Source organism: Herpailurus yagouaroundi, unplaced genomic scaffold (assembly GCF_014898765.1).
Source record: "Herpailurus yagouaroundi ecotype Mexico unplaced genomic scaffold, PumYag 100, whole genome shotgun sequence".
Taxonomy (NCBI): domain Eukaryota; kingdom Metazoa; phylum Chordata; class Mammalia; order Carnivora; family Felidae; genus Herpailurus; species Herpailurus yagouaroundi.
Window position 1 is genome coordinate 62,652,819 of NW_024412391.1, and position 6,000 is coordinate 62,658,818.

A 6,000-nucleotide genomic window follows, 5' to 3' on the forward strand; every position below is an offset into this window, starting at 1 on the left:
ACAGAGAACAAACTAAGGGTTGTTCAAGGGGAATTGGGTGGGGGAATGGGCTAAACAGCTGATGGGCATTAAGGAGGGTACTTGGGATGAGCACCGGGTGTTATATGTAAGTGATGAATCACCGGGTTCTACTCCTGAAACCATTGCTACGTGCTATGTTACCTAACTTGGATTTAAATTTTTTAAAAATCAAAAAAAAAAAATTAGAATAGAAATAGCAATAATTATAAAATACCATTATACCACTTTTAGTGGTATTAACCAAAGTATGAGAGAAGTGAAATATTAGAGAAATAATACTTTCAGACTAGAATGGGAAAAAATTGGAGGTTTGAATAAAATCTAAAGTACTCATTTATAATTAAGAAGCCACTGGGTCTAGGGCACTTGGCTGGATCTGTCAGTAGAGCATGCAACTCTTGATCTTAGGGTTGTTAAGTTCAAGCCCCATGTGGGTTGTAGAGATTACTTAAAAATAAAATCTTAAAAAAAAGCGTCTTAAGCAGTATGCTCCACTCACCCTAAAAAGTCACCTAATTCGTTCCCCTGACTCCAAGCACCCTGGTCAGCTATGCAAAGAAGGATCTCTTCTATCTTCAAGATATACGTAATTGCCCTTGCCAATTTTTTTGAGAATTTTCTTCTCAAAGGAAAATAAGAACCAAAACAAGTATCAGAGAACACAAGCTAATAAGACATTCTTCAATTAAATTGCCTTGGTGGTTTAATTTTAAAAGAATTTGGGGTTTTAGCATAGCATATTTTCCTGATAATCCAGGTTTGTTCAAATCATGAAAGTATTTTAATCAAATTCTATATTCATTAGCCTAGTATGTCACTGTTTTTATTTTAAGGTACATTACAAGCCGTTTTCAGATACACTGTTCTGTATAAATAAAGTTTTATTGTCTCCTGAGTAACAGCCGGATTGCTCTATATTATGTCGCTAATAAGGACAAAGCCACAACTTACTAAACACCATTCAAAAATGATAACTCATATTTTTAAAGATCTGTTGTATTTTTTACTTACTTTATCACATAACTGATAGCCGTCCAAACTGTAGTTATTAATATATCACAGAATTTTTGCCTATTCACTTCATATTTTTATAGATATTTCATACATGTTTAAAACTTCCTATAGATTTCCACAGAGAACTTCCCATTGGTGGCATTTTGTGTTAAACACAGCACACAAGGCCAGGAAGGCAAAAGAAAATTGCAGGTGTTTTTTTGTTTGTTTGTTTGTTTGTTTGTTTGTTTTGGCCCAAGTGTTTTCATTGTCTGGACCTGGCACTCCCATTATAAGGCAGATTATTTTTTTATTTGCATGTTATAAGAGGATTCTGTTGTAATAAGTTTATATCTCAATATACATCACATACTTAAAGCAAGAGGTAAAATTTCTTTTTTTTTTTTTTAAGTAAGCTCTACACCCAACATGGGGCTTGAACTCATGACCCGAAATCAAAAGTTGCATGCTCTACTGACTGAGCCAGCCAGGTGTCCCCCAGGAGGTAAAATTTCTATCTGTACACCTCATCACTACTCCATATCCCAGCGACTCCTACTGGCTCCCAACCTTCCTGGGTTAACTACCCCGTAAACTAGGAATATCTGCTAGCCTAACCACTGTACGTTAATAGTCTGAATTACACTGGGGTTAATGGATATTCACATTCACTAAGAAGCCTCATCTGGAGAGTATACAGTATGTATGAGCGGGCTGCCACATGGTACGAGTGTATTATGTTAAAGTTATATCTAAATTGGAATACGAATCCCCTATGGCCAGTCTGGGCACCTGAACCAGTCAAGTTTGTATGGGGCAAAAGCGTCAACTTTCTGTGGGTACAGAACCACACTTAGATGATGCCAGCATCTAAATCTAACTATAGCTTGTGGGGGAAGTTTGGGTGCTTCTGACCTTCTACCTTTAACTATGGTACCTCATATCTTAATTGTGGTACGTAATAAAGCAAGACTGAGTGATTCCACTATCTCATTCATGTAAACACCTGATCTCAGTTTACAGTACTACTCACGAAGGACCTTCTCATTAGGCAGTGGTGAAGGGGGCATGGCCTGGGTGATAACGGGTCATGGCAGCTTCACCTTTCTTTTACGTATCTGCTCTTTATTAGTTAGCAACCGAGTTCAATTCCTAATGTGTACCTTAAACCTTGCTCCATAAGGCCAATTTATATAACTCTCCAAAACTCTGTGCCACTTTCTTGCCAAACTGCGCAGCTGCCTCAAAATCCCACTGTAGAGCAGGAGGTGTCCTATGTGAGACCTTCTGCCGACCCAGGGCATGTATGTGTCTTATATTTGTGTGGTAACAACTCAGATACGTGGATTTCAGTTTCTCAGGTAAACCTGGATGTGTAACAGGCTAGGCTTTAGCCTTAATAAGGCCTGAAGGCACCATGGTACTTACAGAGCTGGTGTTTTAATGTCAGACTCATACCCTCTACTGTATGGGAAAACTGGGGATGGTGGGCTTTAGAGAATCATCAGTCTATATGCTGGTTTTTTTCCATTTCCAGGACTATTTCCAACTTGTCTGTTAGATCTCTCTCAGACTGTAGCTCTTCCTGCACCTTAACCCTTTCCCACACCAGAGGCAAACGTCTCAGTCACACACTGTTCAGAAACTCCTTGATGTTCCTGTATCCCCTCCCACTCTTGTAGGACAAGAGCCAAAGGGCTAAAAGGGCATTGACATCAGGATCCAAGATCTCCACAATCTCAAAAGGACACAGTGCACATTGGGAATGAAGGAAACCAAATAAAATTCAAATTCAAGTTCAAGTGGTGGAGTTTTTTTGTTTTGTTTTTTGTTTTTTTTTGTTTGTTTGTTTTTGTTTTTGAGAGAGAGACAGAGACAGAGAGACAGAGACAAAGACAGCACAAGCAGGAGAGGGGCAGAGAGAAAGAATCCAAGCAGGCTCTGCGCATGGCCAGTGCAGAGACTGACACAGGGCTCAAACACTGGAAACCATGAGATCATGACCTGAACCGAAATTAAGAGTCGGATGCTCAACAAACTGAGCCACCCAGGCGTACCTCAAGTGGTGAAGTATTCTAACTACAAAATTATTTTGTGGGGGCTAATACATCACAAAATATTTTGTCCTCAAAACTGACACTTGATGTATAAAAATTCTGTATGTTCAACCACATATAAATTGCCTTATGTTTATGTTATGTTCTAGGATTAACATATATAGAAAGATGAATTAATAAAATATGAACTTGGGTGCTCAGGCCATGGTCTATTTGGGGACATATGCTTGGGCAGTTTAATCATAGTCACATAGCATACTGGCTCAAGGCTTTGTAAATTCTGGGCTGAGAACCTAGTCCCCATTATACATTGTTACTTTCTTGTATTTTAGAGAGAATGGAATTTTCATAAGGATTAAAAAACTACTGTGAAATCATATGGTATGTGTCTTTCTCTGACTTATTTCACTTAGCATTATTCCCTCTAGGCCCACCCATGTGGAATTTAAGAAACAAAACAAAGAAAGAGAAAAAGACAAACAAACAAAAAACCAAACTTTTAAATACACAGAACAAAGTGGTGGTCACCAGAGGGGAGGCGGGTGGGAGGATGGGTGAAATAGATGAAGGGGATTAACAGGTATAAACTTCCAGTTACAAAAAAAGTAAGTCACACAAAACAGAAGAGACTCATAAATATGGAGAACAAGTGGAGGGTTACTGGAGGGGTTGTGGGAGGGGGGATGGGCTAAATGGGGAAGGGGCATTAAGGAATCTACTCCTGAAATCATTGTTTCACTATATGGTAACTAATTTGGATGTAAATTTTTAAAAAGAAAAAAGAAAATTACAGAAAAAAAAAAAAAGAAAAGTAAGTCACAGAGATGAAAAGTACAGCACAGGGAATACAGTCAATAAAATGGTAATAACATTGTTTGGTGATGAATGGTGACTACACTTACCATGGTGAGCACTGAGTAATGGATACAACTGGTGAATCATTATGTTGTACACCTGAAACTATTGTAACACTGTAAGTTAATTACATGTCAATAAAAAAAAGTTACCATGCTAGATTTCTCTGGCATTTTATAAAAAGAAAATGAAAGGATAAGCAAGTAACTAATAAGAATGGCTATTTACAAGTGAGGTAAAAGGGAGAGAAGACAGCTAGGATGATTGTGAAATGAATCTTAAATATACCTTTTTATAAAATGTTGATTATTTTTAACCATGCAATGTCACCTATAAAAGTAAAGAAAAAGAGTGAAAAATAGTTAGGATGGTAATTAGAAATGAAAAAAATATGGAGCTGACAGATGAGTAACGAGAGTTTGAAGAATGCCTCTTTGCTGTGAGAACCTTCCCTTGACCCCATCCTTTTTCTCCCCCCCACCTTGGTAAAGCCAACTTTCTAATCCTTTTACTTGACCTCTTACTGCAGCTTCAACACATTTGACTATTCCCTCCTTGAAATGTTCCTTTGCCCTGTCATGACACCTTCCCTGTCTTCTTCCCACTTCTCCGGTAACTGCTTCAATCTCCTTTTCAGACACCTCCGTTCTAACCAAAGGCTAAATAAAGACCATATTTCTGACAACTCCGTGGGAGGCCCTCTTCAGTTCTCCATTTACACTCTGCCTTTGAGAAAAGTCTCATTTACAAGGCTGGATCCATCTCCAGCCCAAATGTATCTATCATCTTAGATACTGTTCTCCTTCTAGGAAAAACATCTTTGCATTTTCTACCATACTCGGTATAACATTTAATATCTAGTAATGGATCCATTTGTAGTCCAGTTCATTATTTTAACTTAGCCTAAATCATTCTTCTTTACTTATATGCCAACTAAATAGTCCAGCGAAAGACAGAACTTTGGAGAAATAAATCTCCAGAAGAACAAAAAATCTTTTTTCTTTCTTTTTAAACAAATCCTTAGAGTTTCATTTAAGGTGACTTAAAAAAACTGTTGTCAATTATTTCTAGCACTTATTCACATTCACTTTGAGCTTACTAATAGTCAGAAGAATCTCTGGGTACATACTTGAGAATACATGTTTCCAAATGTTCTCCACAAATTTCTAGTGCTCAGATAGGTTCAAAACCATTTCTCTATGTCTCTAATTGGCAAATATGGTCACTCCAATTATTCAGAACAAAGCCTTTCTAATTCCTGATCTACCACCCATAACTAACGTACAAAATGAGAAGAATGGATGATTAAAATGGAGGTAAGTGAAGCAAATTTAAGAACAATTGTTTGATTTAATTAACTTTTCTTCAATGCTATGCTAAAAAGGTATAGGAAGATGGAATCAAATGGATTTTGTTACAAAGAAAGTCATTCCAAGTAGAAAATTGCATAAGTGGAAGGCATAAAAAGGAGTAAGTAAAGAAGATTATTAACAAATGAGTCTTTAAGGGAGGATTAGAAAAAATAAAACACAGGGGTGGTTTTCCAAGTTTTAGAGGTCGTCCAAGTTGTCTGTATTTATTTCTTTAATGTACATAAAATTCATCTGCCAGTTCCTCGTTGGGAAAAATGCCTCAAGTTCATCGAGCAAACCCATATTAAACCTCTCTACCATGACCATAATTTCTTATAAACCACCCCAGAGAGGTAGAATAGTCCACATCTGCACTAAATGAGAAACAAATCACCAGTATTTGATGTTGCACTAAAAGTAAGGTAGTTGCTTACTAAGCTACAGCATTTTGGCTGAATGAATTATTCTATTACTATAGAGACTTTAAATTTTCCCTGTTTAGTTTTCTCTTCTGTATTCTTTGCTTTTCTCCATAGTCAGAAAAAAAATAAAAATCAATTTCATACAGCTACAATTTGTGGCATATATAAAACAGCTGTGGCTGAATGACGTAGTGTTTGAAGTCCCCCAAATGATGTGAGTGTAAACACTGGATTTCTTGAGAACAAAAAGCAGAAGAAAGAAAGAAAGAAAGAAAGAAAGAAAGAAAGAAAGAAAGAAAG

General features: G+C 37.0%; 1 protein-coding gene across 17 annotated transcripts in view; it reads right to left on the minus strand.

Annotated features, from left to right (window-relative positions):
• The window catches only part of PPP1R9A (protein phosphatase 1 regulatory subunit 9A), a 323,453-nt gene that overhangs the window by 195,271 nt on the left and 122,182 nt on the right, over positions 1 to 6,000 (minus strand). The window lies entirely within an intron of this gene.